The 21,479-nt window shown below is 38.0% G+C and overlaps 2 pseudogenes; one reads left to right on the forward strand and one right to left on the reverse strand.

Moving 5' to 3' along the window:
• The first annotated feature begins 993 nt into the window (after positions 1–993).
• LOC140619913 (10 kDa heat shock protein, mitochondrial pseudogene) lies at positions 994–1,308 on the forward strand (annotated as a pseudogene).
• A 1,011-nt stretch (positions 1,309–2,319) lies between these two features.
• Positions 2,320–20,598, reverse strand: LOC140619914 (PRELI domain containing protein 3B pseudogene; annotated as a pseudogene).
• Positions 20,599–21,479: the final 881 nt, after the last annotated feature.

The following is a 21,479-nucleotide window of genomic DNA, read 5'->3' on the forward strand; positions in this document are numbered from 1 at the left end:
TACAGGCTTCTCAATACAACTGTCATGACAGGGGTCCAGCAGAAGGCCTGAGAACATAGAAGAAAGTAGAATGCAGAGTTAAAACCCTAAGTTTGTGTCCTGGCTTTCCACTTAGTGCCTATTGGTGCTTGTTTAAGTATTTTAACCCATATTTTAGATTATCATCTATATAATTGGGCCAATAAGACTTCCACCGATCATGTTCCAAGATTACGGAAAGGACAGGAGATTGTATGGCAATTCTCTAAAACTATGAAGACCAACATAGGTTTATTTTTATTTTTTTATTTTTCCAACATAGGTTTTTGAAGAGTTATAATAAGGATCAGTTAATTCACTTAATTACTATTATATACCTACTATAAGTAAGCCATTGGAGCAGTTACAGGGAAGTAGGATGCTCAGCCCTGCTCTCAAGAAGGCAAAAATCCCATAGATGAGTTATGCCCTTCCCAGTTTGCTCATTCCTATCATTTTGCGGTCCCTGACATTTATCAGGGAGTGCAGCCACCAAAAAGCAATGCCTTGACTGTCCCATTCTCCAAGGTTAAGACATGGAACGATTAATGGGAGGTTGAAAAGAATTATAAACGTTTTATTCCTTTTGCTACCTCTTTTTTTCCTCTTCCTCTGTAGGTTGAAGAGGTCTGAGGACTTGTGTATATTCTTGGGAAATGTAACACTGGGAAAGTTTTTAAAAGGCTGTAGTGGGGGCCTGGGAAAGGAAATACAGAGTTGCTAGTATATCTCCTTTAGGATCAGGCTCTTTGGGAGAAGTAGAGGGTCTTTGAAGTTTCTGCATTTGCAGCTTATCTCACTAGGGCTGACGTCATGATAGTGGTGGTAGACGGGGAGAATGTATGTTTGGCGCCACTTAATATACTTTTTTGGATCCCAAGCGGAGGGATAGGCAACTACATTCAAAGCTAGATTCGAAGCATTGAAGGAGTTCCATCTAAAACAAATTTACAACAAGCTATGGTAGTTGGAGTCATGACCGGACTGGAGTTTAGAACGTTTCTTCCCCTCTTTGACTGAGTTTTACTTGAAAGGAGTATAGCTGAAACTGTAACCAAAGGAGGCATTATGCTTCCAGAAAAATCTCAAGGAAAAGTACTACAAGCAACAGCAGTAGCTGTTGGATCGGGCTCTAAAGGAAAAGGTGGAAAGATTCAATCAGTTAGTGTGAAAGTTGGAGATAAAGTTCTTCTCTCAGAAGACAGAGGTGCCCAAGCTGTTCTAGATGACAAGGATTATTTCTTATGTAGAGATGGTGACATTCTTGGAAAGTACGTAGACCGAAATTAATCATTCTTGAAACGGCATCACGTGAGGCTGCCCATTCCACTAAAGTTGTGAAACTTTTCATCACGTAAATAATTTCCGAATCCGTTTCATAATGAACCAATGGTATCCAAACTAAATAATAGTAGTAATAAAACAAGTTTAAATTTTTTTTTTAACTTTTATTTATTTATGATAGTCACAGAGAGAGAGAGAGGCAGAGACACAGGCAGAGGGAGAAGCAGGCTCCATGCACCGGGAGCCTGACGTGGGATTAGATCCCGGGTCTCCAGGATCGTGCCCCGGGCCAAAGGCAGGCGCCAAACCGCTGCGCCACCCAGGGATCCCTAATAAAACAAGTTTAAAACAATGCAAGTCGATGTGATTAGTGCAATGGTATTTCAGAGAAGGGAGGCCGCTATCAGCCAAGTGGGAGCAGAAGCTAACAGGACGTGTATTTTTGCAAAAAGCAAATGACAGTAAACAATGATGCAGGAGCAAAGAGTGTGGTATAGAAAACCACAGGACTGCAGATCAAGAAAGCCCCTCCAGGGGATCCTAGCCAAATTGCACTTCTGGGGGCCAATTATTTCCACCTTAATTCACTCTCCCTTCATCCTTCTTTGATTAGTATTAACTGCATTAGCCTTCTAATGGTCTTCTGTCCCAACTGCCCGGCATTCCTTAAACCATGTCACTCTGCAGCTAGAATTACCCCATTAAAACCTGAATCTGATTTCACAACTAACTCCCTTACTGGAAAGACTTTATGACTTTCCTTTTGGTGACAAATGCCTTCACATGATCTACAGCTCCAGATTCACCCCCCTCCTCAGATGACCCTCCACCCCCACCCCAAACATAGACACCTTATGCACTCGTCTCTGCCCTCACCTCTGACTTTTGACACTAAAACATGTGCTTTTTTGTTTCGTTGGTTGGTTGGTTGGTTTTTTAAATCACCACATGTATGTGCCTGTTCACACTCCCTGGAATGCTTTTGCTTTTCCTCTTCCTCTATCTGGCAAACTTGTGTTATCCTGCAATACTCAGCTGGAGTTGCATGTTCTCAGTGAATTCTTTCTTGACTCTCTGGACAAACTGGTCCTTCCCTAATGATAATGGACTAAATACTTCTAGATTGCAGTGGTACTTTTCATTTGAAGACTCTTCTGGAATTTCCAGGCCAAGAGGGTTGGTAACTCTATTATTGGGAGGTTTACGCTTCAAAATGAACTTTCCTTTATCTTCCTGGAGGTAAAAAGGATAGTTAATGTGTGTTCTTGGGCTATTCTCTCCACATGAATGCTTACACAAGAGGAATTGTAAGAAGGCTCACATTTTACTGCCAGCAAAAAGGTCACCCTCTTTTGTACTTGCAAGTTCTTAAAAGATCTCTTGCTGGAAGACTGCTCACTTGTTCAACCATGATAAATTAAAGCAAAAAATTTTCAGAGGCTACCATTACTCCTATGAAAAATGTTCCAAGAGAATCTTTTCATCATTTGGAAACCAGAAAAATCTCCTTCCAATGTTCAACAGAGTTTCTGACAGAGCAATGAGCTTTAACAGGCAATCCCAGGGGGCATTCATTAAACTGAGAAAAAATAAGCAGTGGACCAGACCCACTTTTAGTGATAACTAATGGCACAATGTTCTGTTTCTGTGGGACTTTCTCTCTTCTTTACCTTTTTAAATCTCATTTTAAGTCACATAAATTATCTCTACTGTAGTCATTAGATTTGGTTCTGGTATGGTGGACAAGGTCCAGGATTCATTTTTTTCATTGTTATTTTAAAATTTATAATCATTCCTTCTTATTCTACTCCAGTTCCCCTCCCACCCCAAACAGATCCTTTATTGGATAAGGTCTTTTTCAGGCCTGATAAATGCATATTGGGGCCGAGGAGCTAGTGGAAAAATGATGATCCTTGCTTTCTGAATTGGAAGCACAAGCATCACATGGTTAAAGGGAGTTCCCCAGATTTCTGAGGCAAATGAGAGAGGAGCTAGAAAAGGCTCTGATGCAGGTGATGAGATCAAAGGTAATTCTTTGTCCCAAATCAGGCAGCTTTCTGCCTTGTGCACACTTTGTAATGCATCAAGAAGTGCTGTGGTCCTCGGTAGCCATCACTTCTCAGGACCATCTCTTATTAGCACTAAGTCATGAGAGAGACCTTTCCTCTTTCATCAGTCTCATTGTTTTCAAAAGCCTCCTGAGGGAATTCCATTCAATAAAATGGCAAGTTGGCCATCCCTCTGTAAGTACACCAGGAAGGATCTGTGACTATTTCATTTATCCTAGCAGCAGAGGGTTAAGTTACCAGGAAGGTGATATTAGGCAATGGTTCCCAGGTAGGATTCATGTCCACCCCTTGGGAGGACTCCCTACTCAACCCTAGACCTTCAGATTTCTGGAGGGATGGGGTCTCAAAGACCACTTTGAAAAAGTTTAAGATGATCAGTCAAGTTCCAGAACCATTTGTCTAGTGGTCCCTTGCAGGGGTTCTCAAAGTCAGGATCCCCTGGGGAGATCGCAAAAAGTGCAGATTTGATTTTCAACTGCAAAGGATTCTGACAGCTGGGATGGGTCTGGAAATAGGCATTTTTAATGAGCCCCCAGGGTCCTTCTGAAACAGGTGACCAGTGGACCTCCCTTGAGGAAACACTGCTCTGTTCAGGGTCTACCAAAAAGGGAGAAGAAGGGCATAGATTGTGATACACTTGAGAGGCTCAGAAGTTGCCCTTCCAGGGTCAGTTCCAAACACTGGGTCACTCTGCCTCTGGACCACACCGAAGCCAGAGAGAGAGAGAGAGAGTGAGGATGGAGAGGATGACTGTTGGGGCTGGGGCTGGGATTCCCTGAGTATTCTGCTTGGCAGTAGGCTAGGAGTTTAAAAACACAGAACCAGACAGACAGACACTCATCTCCTCCCTTCTGACCTTTTCAACAGCTCCTCACTGGCCTTCCTGCCTTTGGGGTCTCGCTGGCTTGCCTGGTTCCCTTCCCCCAATTTGATTCCAGCTCCAGCTTCCCCAGTGCTGTTAGAATGATTTTTATGGAAGGTAAATTGTTTCTTCATGGTTAGTCTTCTCCATAATCTCCCCATCCAAAGTCCAGACTCGGATGCGAAGGTTCTAACACTGTTTGTCACGTAGCCCCTTTATACGTTTCCAGCTTTGCCTGTTGCCCTGGTTCACATAGTAGGAAGAAACTCCTCTGCCCGTAACATCCTTACCATGACTGTGGGGGGGGGGCGGGTACTCTTCAACTTTTAACCTTAAGGTAAAACATGATTCATCCTGTCAAGGCTTCTCTGACCTTTCCAAGTAGAATTATTATCCCCTCCAAAACCTGTACATACCTGTACTGTGGCACCTATTACTCTATATTACATTTATTTATTGTAAAGTCTAGTCCTTTCAATAGACTGTAACCATGTTTTAATGTTATCATTGATAGTAATAAAAGTAAAAGTAATAGTAGTAGCTATTATACATTAACTAATTACTATTGCAAGGTCCTGTGCTTTATGTTTTATATGAATTATCTCATTTAATCCTTTTAACTCTTGAATAGGCCTTGCCGATAGGAAACAGCCAGCCAGTGTTAGAACACGGGTCTGTCTGCCTCGAGAGTAGGCATTTTGCCTTCAGCAGGCACGTAGTGAGTACTTGTCTATGACTGATGTGTAAATGAATGAATGAACAAATGTGCCAATTTTTTCAGAATGTTTGCTGATTACTAAGTTATAGTGGTTGCTAATTACAAAGTGATCTGCGAGGATTGCTTGGATAGTATTTCTATTTGAGGAGAGATCAAAAAGGAGGCTCTAGAAATGGCTTTTATTCTCTGAAAATTGCTTCTTCAACAGCAGGCCTCAGAAAGAAGCTAGAAGCTAGATATTAAGATAAAAATGAAAAAAAAAAAAAAAGGGAAAAAAAAGACCTAAGAGTCCAGTTTGTGGTTATTTGTGACCTGTCAGGCCCTGGTCAGTCGTGATACTCCTCTCTGTGGCTCAGGCCACTTCATCCTTTCCTGGAGTCTCTGCTTTGCTGTCTCTAGGAAGCACAAGCTCTATTTGGGTCCTCACTTGGAGACAGCCTCACCTCACCCTCTGATCTTACAGCCCAGGCTCCAGCCATCAGTATCTTGATTCTGGTAATCAGATTCCTTCCTATTTTTGGGACCCAGCACCTAATTCATAGACTAGTTCCAGTAATCAAATTGCTGTCTTACTCCAATGTCTGGACTTTGTTATTTCTGATCATCATGGTCAAGTCGCAAGTAAAGTTCCAAGGTTCAGGACCCTGCTACCTGCCTCAGAGCCCTAGTTGACAGCACCTGCTTGCTTGGATCTCGGAATGTGCTTGTTTGCTGCAGTCACAAAATCACAGCTGGCATATCACCTTGGCTTAGAGCCGTCATCTGCTTAAGGTGATGCTAGTCCATAGCGATTGGCCATGATTCATCTAGTTTTTGCTGGGGCTAGACAGCTAGGGAAACTGAATAGGGATATGATAGGGAACCCAACTTCTGCATTCTCAAAGTCTTTGATGCTAACACTAGTATCTACAGTCCTTCTGGGAATGTGGTATTGGTTGCTGTGAAGGCCGGGGCAGAGGATCCAAGAGACTACGCTATCAAGAAAATCTAAGGAGATACTTAAATGTGTCCAATACAGATGGTGAATATTGTTACTTCTAACATGGAATAATCAGACTATAATTTAGGGAAAATCGAATAACATGGGGAAAATAAAATTTCCATATGGAAAAGAGAATTCATATAAAACCAAGTGAACTCCATTTTCATGTCAGTTGAGTTGGACATGTTATCTATGTAGCTTTGGACAGACCATATTCAGAACCTATTTCCTCATCCATAAAATAAAGGGAATGCATTAGAGGCCAGTGATAGCATAATTCTAGGACTTTTCTAATTATTTTTTGATGTTATTATAAAATTGTAGTGACTAAAGGAATGTAGGAGGACAATTAAGAAGAGAACATTTTTTAAAGAACAGTAAATCTTAAGTTCCATGAGGGAAAAAAACATTTTTGGCAAAATTAACCTAAAATCATAAAAAAGTAGCACCTATAAATTATATGTCAAATTATCATGTGCCTTCTACGTACTTAGATTTTTTATTTGCATTTTCTTTTTTTTTTTAAAAAAGATTTTATTTATTTATTCATGCGAGACATACAGAGATAGGCAGAGACACAGGCAGAGGGAGAAGCGGGCTTCATGCAAGGAGCCCGATGTGGGACTTGATCCCTGGGCCAAAGGCAGATGCTCAACCGCTGAGCCACCCAGGTGCCCCTATTTGCATCTTCAAATCATCATTAGGCAGGTAGGCAAAAATTAAAAGGAATTACATACTTTTAAATGGTTGGGTTGCACTCTGGACTACTATTTTGTGCTTTTGTTTTGTTTTTTTTTTTTTTTTTGAACAGTTATTTTGAATAAAGACAATACACGAACCAGAAGGAAAAAAAATAAACCATAGATGTCGGAACTGAGAATGTGTCATTGACTTGATTTAAAATAGCCTGTATTCTGTAGTCCTGAGGAACTCAGAAGTATGTCAAAGGACAAGGGGGAAAAAGCCATCTAGAAAAAAGTGAGGACAATGGCCCTGGGTGTGATTTTGGAGGAAGCAAGAATGACATTTGTAATGTTTAGCAAGATAACTAGGCGAAAGAGCAAGAGCTGGAAAGCTGCTTCTAAGGGTTAGGGCAATCAGGAATCAAAACCCCAGAGAGCCTCCGATGAAGGGAAATTCCACTCTGCCATCCTTGGGAATGCTTCAGCTCATAGTCTTGCCTACTAATTATTGAAAGGATGCTGATTTTTTTCCTTTGGCTAAACGAAGGAAGAGAAAGAAACATGTTTTGTAAAATTTGGGCACATTATAGTAAAGAAAAAGGAAAAAAAAATGCATTTCACGTTAGATGTTTTCCCCAAACCAGAACTCCTTTCTTTGAGAGCTTAAAAAATAATTTGGAAAATTCTAAGGAACATAAATATATTCCAGGGAATATCTTGGAGCAACAACACATATATTAGAATATAAACTTCACTGATTGCTTGAAAAAGCACTGCCTTCGATGTATAAATGAAGTTTGTTAAAACCTCCCCAAATCTCTACCAAAATGATTTCTCCAGGGGAGAAAAAGGAGATAAAAGAACCCCTTAAAAAAAAAAATCAACCTGTGTCAAAGTAATTCATGATTCTTCACACACATACACAATGAGTAATCCACTCAGCACCAATCAAGGGGTTTTGACTTTATTTGTATTAGATGAAACTGTCACTACCTAGAGTTTTTCATTTACCAGCATCTGACACCGGCAGCAATTTTTAATAGAGATGTTCAAAGGAGCTTTTTGGCATTTATATTCATTGAAATGCCTTTGAAGAATGACTTACGTCTTAAGTAGGCAAAATAATTATTCTTGATAGAATCCTTGCTCTGTGCAATATTAATAATGTTCAGGAGGCAGCTTCATGGTGTTTGCAACCCTGAGAGGGTCATGAAAAGGGCAACTGGTCCCAATGGTGCACCCTCAGGGCTTGGAAATCATAATGTTAGGAAACACAATCCACAGTTTCCTCAATTTTAAATCAGATTTCATGCTAGCTTTTCTCTCTTTCCACATTAGAGGAACTCCTGTTTTATTTAAATACACCATTTGATATTATCATGTATTTATTACAAATTTGCACTTAATTTGATCAGGCTGCCCGGGTCCCTGGCTGTTAAACCCATTCATGCAACACGGTCTTTAATACATATAAGAAGTCACTTGCTAATATTTATACAGAGAATAAGCATTTTAAGAGAATTAGAATCACAGTAACTCTTTTTATCCCAGAAAAACACAACATTCAAACCTGCTTTCTACACTTACAAATAAAGAAAATCACTTCCACTGGGAACTGTAAGTGCTAATTCTCAGATACCTAAAACTCACAAAGGAGGAAAAGCAAGTTTTATAAAGCCTTGAGGGAGTAGTTACGACCAAACCACAGTCACTGTAATTTTCCTTATTTGCTTATTTGCTTCCTTATTTGAACAGCATATGAAAACATGCAATTGGAAGATGAATATTTCCTGTGCCTTTGGCACAGGTCATGACCCCGGGGTCTTGGGATTGAGTCCCGCATCAGGTCTCCACAGGGAGCCTGCTTCTCCCTCTGCTTATGTATCTGCCTCTCTCTGTGTGTCTCTTGTGAATAAATAAATAAAATCTTTAAAAAAAAAAAAGAAGATGAATACTATACCTGTTTCTGACTGGAATTTGAAGTTTCAGCCATCTCCCCTAAGCCTTCTCAAGTCAAGTGGCTTTAAGCTCTTCATTCATACATATTTGTTATTTTTAGCAGAAGACTGTGAACACTAATGTTTGTACATAATTTTACTTTTTCTTTATTCCATCTACTAGTTTTTCTGAAGTCAGGCCCTTGATGATCTTGGTTAGAGAGCCAGATGTTCTCTGTCTGTCACCAAATATGTGTTGAGTGACTTCTGGCCACCATAAACCAGGCCCTGGTTAGCATTCTGGCTCTGGGTTCTAGTAGTCAGCTTTGTGTTCTATTTTCTATTTATTTTGTACCCACGTTGATGATTTCAAATGATAAGCCCCACTGAAAGCAAGCCTCATTTTAAGCCAGTATGACTGAAAGGAAATAGGTGATCTCATTCGCTACTGATGGGAGTTTAAACAGCGTAAGCTCCTTAGAGGACAATTCAACGTGTATCAACATTTAGAATGTGTATACCCATTGGCCCTTCAACTCTACCTCTAGGCATTTATTCTACAGAAATACCAACACAAATAGTAAATATGTATAAGAATGTTTACTAAAATTTTTCTTAACAATGATAAGTAGAGTTTTGGTTAAAATATGGCACACATACAAATGGAATACTTGGCAGCAATTTTAAAAAATGAGATGAATTTATGTTCATTGACATGAAGAGATGGTCATGATATATTTCTAAGAGAAGATGGAAGTTGTGGAAGAGTATGTATACATATAATCTTATATAGTAATTCCATATTTTTAAACTCATATTCCATATTTTTGCTTACACATACAAAAAAGACTGAAAGGATATTCCTACAATCACTAAAAAATAAAAAATCATTCCTGGAATCATTAAAATAGTGGGACAACTATTTTTTTCCTCTGTATCTATACTATTTACATTTTTGTATCAAGCATACGTTCATTTTTTAAGAACATTAAAAATATTTCCATTTGTGGAGGAAAATTTTCCACAGTAAGAGGAAGAGCATTAACATGGTATCATCTCTTCGGAAAAAAATTCTTGTTCTGAATCATGAATATCAAGAAAACTTATTTTGAATTTCATGAATTTTCTACAGTCTCAAGACTAAACTCTCGTCTTGGAATCATTGCTGGAGAAAGCTCCACCTTTTGAGAGTTGTAAAATCAAAGATACCTGGGAGTAAGACTATTCTGCATTAGAGAAAATTTTCCAATTCTTCCAGCCCAGGCTCATATTCTCAAGTGTGTGGTTTATCTTCCGGGGCTATATTACTACTGCTACCACACCACCACTACCACCACCACCACCACCACCACCACCATTACTAGTTTCTACACGTTGAATGAGGCACATACTAGGCAACATATACAAGGAAGTGCTAGGCAACATGCAAAATACTTGACATCAAGATTGTGAATTTAAATGATACCATAAAATATAGCTTTCCAATTTTACAGATGAGTAAGCTGAGTGCCATAGAAATTAATTAGATTGCCAAAGGTCACAAGCCAGTGAATAGTGGAAACAGAGCTTCAATATGTCTTGACTCCAGAGCTCATGGACCTTTTTAAGATATAATACTGCTTATAAGGCAACCACAAAAATGTCATAGGCATGTTGGTAGTCACTGAATATTTTAATATAATGATAGAATTATAAGGAATGATAGTATCTTTATAGCATAAAATCATTATCAAGAATCCTGTTTCAGGGATAATAATATCTAGGTTTGGAGAATCTTGGCAAGACACTGAATGAATACAGGAATGCACATTTCACCCAGTGAGAGAGGATTTTCGTCAGGAGGGAAGTTAACACCCAGATGGCAAATATAGTTCACAGATGCCTGACATTTGTGCTTTCTTACTCGATCAGAGTTCACTGGGGAGAAGTCTCACAGCAAAAGTGCCTCCCAGAAAGAATACTCAGTACCTCCTTGTAATCTAAATTATTCCTGGATGAGCTGCTCCTGTTCTGTCTCTTTACTAGCATTAAGTCACAGTTAGTGCTTATTGTGGCATCTGCTACTGGCTGGTGTTTTCATTCTACTACATGGTTTTCATTTTGTCTACAACCTTGGGGTACCCAGTGCTCATCCTAAGCATCTGCTTTCTCTTGCCCTTCTTCCTTCTCCCCTACTCTCTCTTTCCTTTATTTCTTTTATCCTTCTTTTTCTAGTCTTCCTTCTCCTTTATCTCTTCCTTCCTCTCTCTCTTAAATGTTATTTAAGCGCCTTTCACGAAGCAGAAACTGTGTCTACTCTCTGTCAGAGCCACTCTGGAGCCACTCCAGATGCATAATCCCTCCTGTCCAAAAGGTTCATAGTCCTCATGTGCCTGCCATTGTTCGTCTTCCTCATTTTTATGCCAGAGCATCCAGCACGGTGACTGACATTTGTTAGACATTTGATGAATATATGGATAAGCATCTTCTTTGTATTTAGTTCTATTTGTGTAATTAAAATCACATGATATATGTGCAATTTTAAAAAGCATATAAAATGTAAGTGGGCTGAGTCTGGTAAAAGTGAGGTTATGAACTGGAGTTTTGAAAAGACAGAGTGTGCTCATTCCTTGAAAAAGTTCTTGTAAACAGAAGTAGCAGTGTATATAATACTACAACTTGAGGAGGCCAGACTAGTTCTGTTCTACGATATATTTCCCATGCCTGAATTTTTTCCTTTGATTCTGTCAAAAATAATCTCAAGGGGTTAATTGGGATCTATTTTTAAAGCTGCAAATATTTCTAGTAATATTAAAATATTATCTGTCATTTGTACCTTAATGTGATCTAAATCAATCTGATTGGTTCCCTCCTAATTCAGCAATGAACTATACAGAACTTCCACATCATCTAGAATGCTAAGCCTAGGGAATCCAAGGATGAATGATATAATACTTACCCCCAAGGAACTTTGGCCAGGAATTAAAAGGGGGAATAACTTAATGTTAAATGAACACAAAGAAGAGAACAAACTTGATCTCTCTCTGTGTGTGTGTGTGTGTGTGTGTGTGTGTGTTTCTGTCTGTCCTCCTGGACATTTTCTTAGTGATATCTTCTAATATCACAACTGGTTCATTGCTACATTCCATTCTGGTTTTCCGGGTTCACTTTTTCACTTGCCTACAGTCAGTTCTTCATAATGATGCTTGCTTTATGAAATAAAGACAAAGTAGGACACATTCTACATTCAGAAAGTGCTTTGCCAGCTCTTTAGTTGGTTCCTACTTGCCCCTACTACACTATGAACAAATAGTTCCTTTTATGAGTAAGAGGGCAAGTGAAGAACTTACACAATACTCTTGAAGTCACAGCACAAGTCTATAATTAGCCACCACCTTTTAAAATGATGCATAGCCTGCTGGCTTAGTCACTCTTTCCATCACTATTCGAAGTCAAAGTGTCAATGATCAGTCACTGTGAACATATATTCAATGAATGATACACAAACTTAATAGGGTCACCTTTGTCTCTTAAACCTAAGATAGGAAATATAAAATAATTCTCATATTAAAAGTTCCCAATAATCTGTGGGGGAGAGAACCAAGCAAAATATGCCTGAATTACCTGCCAAAATTTTATCTTTAAACTCTAAGAAATCCCCAAACATTGGTAATAATATTACATGAATATGGAAACTTTGTTTAAATAAAAGGAGAACCTTGGCACGAACTCTTTCTTAACCTATCACACACATTCTGTGAAAACACTCCCTCTCATCATGGCTTTGTCCCTACTCTTGATTATTCCAAGATTGGGTATGTTTCCTCTTCAACTTAAAAATTGTCAGAAAAAATACCCTCATTTCCTCCAAAAGAAATAAACACAGGCAAAGGTCAGAGGGATGCATTCCATGGAAGCTGTCCATAGTGCAACAAAGTGCAAAGCAGTGGCCTAAACCAGAGAGGGCTTGTCCCCAGCCAGCATTGAGTATCTGGGGCCACATCCCTAGTCTCCATATTTCTAAAGTAAGGAAAGGCTTTAGTCACCGAACACTCTTTCTCCATGGTAAGAGTATGGTCTAGTATGTGCATTTTAATGCTATTATTTGAATATTTGTGAAGAAAGGTATAGTTGTTCCTTTGGGGAATCCTTTTACAGCCAAAGGCACATTTTCTCCCTTGTTTATGGGGACTAGGCTCCTCCAGAAGGAGGGAGCTTCCTCTACCTTTCCTATGTCATTCCTCACTTTCTTTCATTGCTTTTCCATCATCTCTCTGCTGTTACCTTTGCTCAGCTCCTCATCATCCCATCAGTGCCTTGTGAGGGAAATTACTGCTGCTTACTTTAGCCTTTATAATATATCCTTCCTAGTTCCACTCTATCTTCGTAAAACACAGATCTGAGTCTATGGTTTTAAAACTCATCCACAAGCAAGAAGTATGATTATGTGCCTAAACCCAAACCTCATTACTTTTATTAATTAGTGCATTAATCCAGCAAATATTTGGTGAATGAGTAATGTACAGGAACTTTAAGTCATGGTTGGGATAGAGTTCAGGATGGTGAAGGGAGATTATGAATGAGGAGAGATTGGGGATGGGTTAGAGATATCACTTATCTGTTACATATTATATGCTAATAAAATATGTTAAAAGCATAAAAGAAAACTTGGGAGAGCAGTAGATCCCTCTTGTGTACAAAAGAAAAAGCTACATTAAGATGATTTTCAAAATAAACATATAAAAATATTTTGTATTTTACTTTGGTCTCAGTTTGGTAACTAAAATAGGAAGTTGGAGAGTTAAGGAAAAGCAGAAATCACATCATTTTTTAAAAAGATATTATTTATTTATTTATTTGGGAGTTAGAGAGAGAGAAAGAGAAAAAGAGAGAGCACATATATGCATGGGGGAGGGGCCGAGGGGGAGGGAGACGGAAAGAATCTCAAGCAGAGTTGGCCGAGTGTGGAACTCAATGGGGGCCTGACCTCATGACCCAGACATCATGACTTGAGGCAAAACTAAGAGTTGGAGGCTTAACCAACTATCCCATCCAGGCACCCCAGAAATCACATCTTATTATTACTCTATTCTCTCATTGAATCTAGCACAATGCCTTGGATATAGTAGGTTTGCCAAAATAAGATTTTGTGAAAAAATTTTATCAATGTGAGCTTTAAACAATGAAACAAGATTTGAAAATGTGAATGAGGCATTCCTGGATGGCTCAGGGGTTGAGCATCTGCCTTCAGCTCAGGGCGGGATCCTGGGATTTGGGATGGAGTCCCACATTTGGCTCCTTGCAGGGAGCCTGCTTCTCCCTCTGTCTATGTCTCTGCCTCTCTCGCTCTCTCTCTCTGGGTCTCTCATGAATAAACAAATAAAATCTTTTAAAAAAATGTGAATAGTACAATTTCTGCTAGTTTTCAAGAAAAGATGACCACAAAAGTTTTGGTTAAATCTGAATTTTCTTCATTAATACACAGGGAGGATATTCTTCAAAGAATGTGAACCCAAGATCTTATACTGCCGAATTGTTTTTTAGTGTGATTCTCTTTATTGTATTCCATCTATCCATATAACAATTCATCAACACTGTGGTGAAAGAAAGATATATTTGATGAGGGCACAGTCTGTCTTATCTAGGCAGCAAGATTAAGTCTTAGGAACTGAGATGAAGGTAATTTATGGAAGAACTGGGCAGTTGCTTATATTCCAAGTTCTACTGCAGAGTAGACACATAAAATATGAGGCATGGGTCTTTGGATTAAATTCTGGACAGCTTATGAATCTTTGAGAAGATCAAGAAAATTGGCAAACCTTTAGCTAGACTCATAAGAAAAAAAAAAGAGGATTCAAACAAAATTAGAAATTAAAGAAGAGAAATAACAACTGACACCACATAAATACAAAGAATTGTAAGAATTGTAAAAATTATAATGCCAACAAATTGGACAACCTAGAAAAAATGAATAATTTCTTAGAAACTTACAACCTCCCAAATTTGAGCCAGGAAGAAATAGGAAATTTGGACAGACTGGTTATCAGCAAGGAAATTGAGCCAGTAATCAAAAACTTCTAACAAACAAAAGTCTAGGACAAGATGACTTTACAGATGAATTCTATCAAACATTTAAAGAAAGTTATTACCTTTTCTTCTCAAACTATTCTGAAAAAGAGAAGAGGAAGGAAAACTTCCAAATTCATTCTATGAGGCCTTGATCCTAAAACTAGATGAAGACACTACAAAAAAAGAGAACTACAGCTTAACCGCTCTGATTTTTGCATAGATGCAAAAATCCTCAACAAAATATTAGCAAATTTCAACAATACATTAAAAAAATCATTCATCATGATCAAGTGGGATTTATTCCAGGAATACAAGGGTACTCCAATATTTGTAAATCAATTAATGTGCTACATCACATCAATAAGAGAAAGGATAAAAACCATATGATCATTTCAATTGATGCAGAAAAAGTATTTGACAAAGTACAACATTCACTCATGATTAAAAACTCTCAACAAAGCAGGTTTAGAGGAAATATACCTCAGCATAATAAGGCCATCTATGAAAAACCCACAGTGAATATCATATTCAATGGGAGAAAAACTGAGAACTTTCCCTCTACAGGATAAGGAGGTCCACTCTCACCACTTTTGTTCAATATACTACTATAACATAGTACCTAGCCACAGCAATCAGACAACAAAAAGAAATAAAAGCCATCCACACTGCTAAGGGAGAAGTAAGACTTTCACTATTTGCAGACAACATGATACCATATATAGAAAACCCAAAAAACTACCAAAAACCTACTAGAACTGATAAATGAATTCAGAAAGGTCACAGGATACAAAATTTATGTACAGAAATCCATCACATTTCTATACACTAATAGTAAGTAACAATTGCACCAAAAATAATAAAATACCTAGGAATAAACTTAACCAGCGAGGTGAAAGAGCTGTACTCCATAAACTACAAAATGCTGATGAAAGAAATTGAAGATGACAAAACAAATGGGAAGATATTCCATGCTCATGGATTGGAAGAAAAAATATTGTTAAAATATCTTTAGTCACCAAAGAAATCTACAGATTTAATGCAATCCCCATCAAAATGCCAATAACATTTTTCACAGAAAAAAAAAAAACATTTTTCACAGAACTGGAACAAATAACTCTAAAATTTACATGGAATCACAAAAGACTCTGAATAGCTAAAACAATCTTGAAAAAGAAAAACTGGGGGCTACTGAGTGGCTCAGTTGGTTAAGCATCCAGCTCTTGGTTTCAGCTCAGGTCATGATCTCAGGGTCTTGGGATTGAGCCTTGTGTCAGATTCTGCACTTTGTGCAGAGTCTGCTGGAGATGATTTCCCTGTCTCCCTCTCCCTGCTTCTCCCCCTGTTCTCTCTCTCATTTTCTCTCTCTCTCTCTTTAAAATAAATAAATAAAATCATAAAAAAAAGAAAAAGCTAGAGGTATCACAATTCCAGATTTCAAGTTATACTACAAAGATGTAGTAATCAAAACAGTATGGTACTGACACAAAAATAGACACATAGATCAATAGGACAGGATAGAAAGCACAGAGACAAACCCATCATTACATGGCCAATTAATCATTGACAAAAGAGTTTAGAATATGCAAAGGGGAAAAAACAGAGTCTTCAACAAAGAGTGTTGGGAAAACTGGACCACTGTATGCCAAAGAATGAAACTGGACCACTTTCTTAAGCCATATACAAAAATAAACTCAAAGTGGATGAAAGACCTAAATGTTAGAACTGAAACCATAAAAATCCTAGAAGAGAATATAGGTAGTAACATCTTTGACATTGGCTGTAGGAACATTTTTACGGGTGTGTCTCCTGAGGCAAGGGAAATAGAAGCAGAAATAAACTATTAGGACTATATCAAAATAAAAAGCTTCTGCACAGCCAAGGAAACAACAAAACAAAAAGGCAACCTACGGAATGGGAGAAGATATTTGCAAATGACATATCTGATAAGGCATTAGCATCCAAAATGTATAAAGAACTTATGTAACTCCACACCCAAAAAACAAATAATCCAATTTAAAAATGGGCAGAAAACATGTACACACATTTCTCCAAAGAAAACATACTGATGGCCAATAGACACATGAAAAGGTGCTCAACATCATTCAACATCAGGGAAATGCAAATCAAAACTACAATGAGATATCACCTCATACCTGTCAGAATAGATAAAATCAAAAACACAAGAAACAACAAGCGTTGGTAAGAATGTGGAGATAAAGAAACTCTGGTGCGATGCTGGTGGGCATGCAAACTAGTGCAGCCACTGTGGACACCAGTATGGAGGTTGCTCAAAAAAATTAAAAATAGAATTACCCTATGATCCAGTAAGTTATAGGGTATAATATAATACTGGGTATTTACTAAAAAAATTACAAAAACACTAATTCAAAAAAATACATGCACCCTTACGTTTATTGCGGCATTTTTTACAATAGCCAAATTATGGAAGCAGTCAAGTGTCCATGGACAGGTTAATAGATAAAGAAGATGTAGTATATATAATGGAATATTACTCAGCCATAAAAAGAATGAAATCTTGTCATTTGCCACAGCATGGGTGGAGTTAGGGGGGTATGATGCCAAGAGAAATAAGTCAGTTAGAGAAAGACAAATACCACATGACTTCACTCAGATGTGGAATTTAAGAAATAAAAGAAATGAACAAGGGGAAAAGAGAGAGAGAGAGAGAGACAAATCAAGAAACAGACTTTAACTACAGAGAACAAACTGATGCTTACCAGGAGGGGTGGAGGGCGGGGTGGAAGGATGAGTGAAATAAATGATGGCGATTAAAGAGTACACTCACCATGATGAGCATTGAGTAATGTATAGAATTACTGAATCACTATATTGTATACTTGAAACTAACAGAACACTGTATGTTGACTATACTGGAATTAAAACAAAAAAAACTTAAAAATAATTTCTGGAAAGCTTCTTGTTTGAAAGAAATCTCTGTCTTACATGATACATAACTTAGTGGACTTGTTCATAGAATATTAGCATTCCTCAGTATGGCCCATGTGTTTGGAACATAAACTGAGGTGCTTTTAAAGACAACATCCCCTCAAGTAACTCTGGCAAGCTTATTTTGTTACTCGGTACAACTGATGATGTGACTTTTTTCATGTAAACCCAACAACTTTCTTATATATTAATTCTTTCATTGCTATTTAAGTTACCAAGTCTCCATACTATAGGTTACTACTTTTGTTTATAAGAAATCATTGAAGGAGCCCGTTGTTTCCAGAAAATTTCAACTATGCATTTCTCCAGCAATGATCAGACACTAAATACATTAACATTGGAACATGAGGCTACTGGCCCATAGAAATATTCCTGAGGTAATTTTACAGGAGTGTTGCCGGACTCTTAATTCAATTTTATTGTATATTCAGTTATTGGATATGCACCAGTAAATAATCACAATAAAAGTTCCTGCCTTAATGGAGCTTGGACTCTGCTCACCAGGAACATATATCTGTACTTTTGTCATGGTTTATAGGAACATATATCTTTTTTTTTTTAAGATTTTATTTATTTACTTAAGAGAGACACACACAGAGAGAGAGAGAGAGAGGCAGAGACACAGGCAGAGGGAGAAGCAGGCTCCATGCAGGGAGCCTGATGTGGGACTCGATCCCGGGGCTCCAGGATCAGGCCCTGGGCTGTAGGTGGCGCTAAACCACTGAGCCACCGGGCTGCCCAGGAACATATATCTATATGTGTGTGGATGGGTTAGTGTTGGTGGTCATGTTCAGGTGAAATTGTCATGAATGGGAATGGAATCTGCAAACTCCTGTTGTTCCCTGTGTCTGGAACATCTTTTGCCTCATTTTTCCATGACTGTTTTCTTCTCATCCTCTAGGTATCAGCTCCATTATCCACATCCATTGACTGACCTCCCAGAACTGCCCCATCTAGGGTTGCCAATCCTTGGAGCAGTCATTACGTCTCTGATTACCTTTTTCTGTTTTCTCTGAAATCACTACCTGATGTTGGTTTATTTATTTCCATGTGTAGTATCTTCTCCAGAACTAAAATGTAAGCTCTGTGAGAGCAAGCAAGTGCCTGGTAAGGTTGCCCATATTGAATCCTCAGTGGCTGGCAAAGAGCCTGACACACATGTTTAATAAACAAATAAACCTTGGTGACATTGTGTTACTCTAAAATAGTGCTACTCAGTAGAAACATAATATGAGCCACACATGTTATCTAAAATTTTCTGGTAGCCAGGTTATGAAAGTGAAAAGGAAGCATCACATTAATTTTTTTTTAGCATCACATTAATTTAATTAATTTTAGTAATATATTTTATTTAACTCAATGTATCTAAAATGTCATAATTTCAACATTTAATAATTTATATAATCAGTGTAAACATTTTTAATGAGATCTTGTACTTTTTAAAATATTGTCCTCAAAGTTCAGAATGCATTTCATACTAGGAGTATATCTCAATTCAGATTCTAAACTTTCTTTTGAAATGCTTGATTGACATTTAGATTTCATAAGATTTAGACATTTCTATGATTTGAAGAATAGACGCACATACTCAGGTTCTTCCACGTATATTTAAAAGTTAACTAGTTACTGTATGAGGATTATTTCTTAAATTTTAATTAAAGTCGCAAAATTCTGGTAATGACTATTTTTTTCAGTGAACATCACCAGCCCACGGTAGAGCATACTAAGTCAAAAAGTGAAAAATCCAATGAGGGTAGTACCTTTCCTAAGTTACAAAATTTTAGCAAATTAATACAGTATTCTTTAATATATTAAAATCCTTTTTTTCCGTTGTTGGAGTCGTGTATTATTTGTGATAATTTTCACTCCAAAAAATGTCATATAAGTACCAAAACAAAACACTGGTTTTTAATGGTGGTTTATAGTAGAGCAAGTTATTTTATACAAATTAATATGTCTTTTCAAACTATATAATTTCTCCTTTTAAAGAGCATTCCCTTGTGCAAGCTCCTACAGTTTATCACAGCAGGGTAATTCTATGTATTTAGGTGGCTCTGCTTTGTTCTGAGGTTGATCCAAAGCCAGGTAGAGTCTACAATGCATGAAAAGCTTTACCTTTCTACCTTAAAGGAGATTTAATATGCCAATGTGATTTTCCAAGTACTTTTCAAAAATTGTTCAATTTTCACGAAATACTGGAATCCTCAAAATCAGACAGTCATTTCAAACAATACTACTTTCATTTGATCCCTTTTATTTAGAAACCTCACACCTCTTTGTGTTGATCACAAGTCCCATAGCTTTCCTTCAGCTTATTAAGAACAAACAAACAAAAAAAGCACCTCTACCCAAAATACAGTTTTATTTTTTAAATAACAAATAAATATACTGCCAGTTTGCAGAGACCTGGGGAGTGGATGTGGAGCACTGATTTTCAGCCTCATTTCTCTACAAACCACCATCGGAGTCCTTATGCTCCCTCTCTCCTCCCCACCCCCCCTGAAACAGCCAATCCTTCAACTTCAGCATTTAATTTATGTGTCACCCATTCCATTGCTTCTCGGCCTTCATTAGCATTTGAAGATATCATGCAAGCCATCAGTTCTTCAAGGTAACTCCTGACACTGACTCCCTTCACACGGATTATGGCTTCTTGAGTCAAAACAGTTTTTTTGTGGGTCCTGAGAATGTGGTTTGTATAGGAGTCTCTCATCTACTGAAACCATATTTGTAAATGAAATATTAGTAGATTTAAGTTCCATGGTCTTCCCTACAGCATCAACCACAGAATGTTCCTGCACGTGTGCTTTAGTTGTTGCTGCGCCAATAAGAGATTTCACAATGGAAGGCAGTCCCCACTCTGTGCTAAGTCTATGGCTGTGCGACTTTCCAGAGGGATCTATATGTCTGCCCAACACATCAACTCCAACCACACTTGGGTTTATAGAGTTTGGGTATTTCTGCATTGCAGCTGTCCTAACAGTTTTCCCATGGGTGGTCAAAGATGTGCTCTGAATTCCAGATATTCATGGTGCTGGCAGCCTGCGTGGTGTCTGGCTGGCCCTAGGGGACAAGGAGGCGAAAAAGCCACAATTGCCCCCGCCCCGCCCCTGCAGTCACCCTGTCAGCCATGCACCTCGCACTGAATTTTAATTAAAATTAAGTAAAATTAAAAATTCAACTTCTGATTCATTCTAGCCACATTTCAAGTATTCAGGAACCACATGTGACTAAAGACTACACTATTTGGGCAGCCCATCTTTAAAAAAATGCTTAAATTGCAGTGTTCAAATATACATGAGATGTATTCAAGTATGATAATCATTTCAAAATCTGTCTGAAACAATTTGTTACTAAAAGTAAAGCATCAACATATATTTTGAAAAGTAAACCATTATACAAAGACTGGAGAAAATATTTGCAAAAGATATACCTGATAAAGGACTATTACCCAAAATGCACAAAGAACTCTTAAAACAAACAATAACAATAACAAACAACCCAATTAAAAAATGGGCCCAACACCCTAACAGACACCTAACCAAATAAGACCTACAGATGGTCAATAAGCATATGAAAAGACACTCCACATCATAAGCCATCAGGAAAATGGAAATTGAAACAGCAATGAGATGCTACTCCACACCTATAAGAATAGCCAAAATCCAGATTACTGATAACACCAAATACTAGGGAGGATGTGGAGCAATAGAACTCTCATTCATTGCTGGTGGTAACGCAAAATGGTCCAGCCACTTTGAAAGACAGTTCTGTGGTGCCTTACAAAACGAAACATACTCTTACTGTCATGCTCCTTGGTATTTACCTAATGGACTTGAAAACTTAGGTCTACATGAGAACCTGCGTGTGGATGTTTACAGCAGTTTTATTCATAATTACAAAATCTTGCA

Source organism: Canis lupus, chromosome 28, assembly GCF_048164855.1.
Source record: "Canis lupus baileyi chromosome 28, mCanLup2.hap1, whole genome shotgun sequence".
In the NCBI taxonomy this organism is placed as follows: Eukaryota; Metazoa; Chordata; class Mammalia; order Carnivora; family Canidae; genus Canis; species Canis lupus.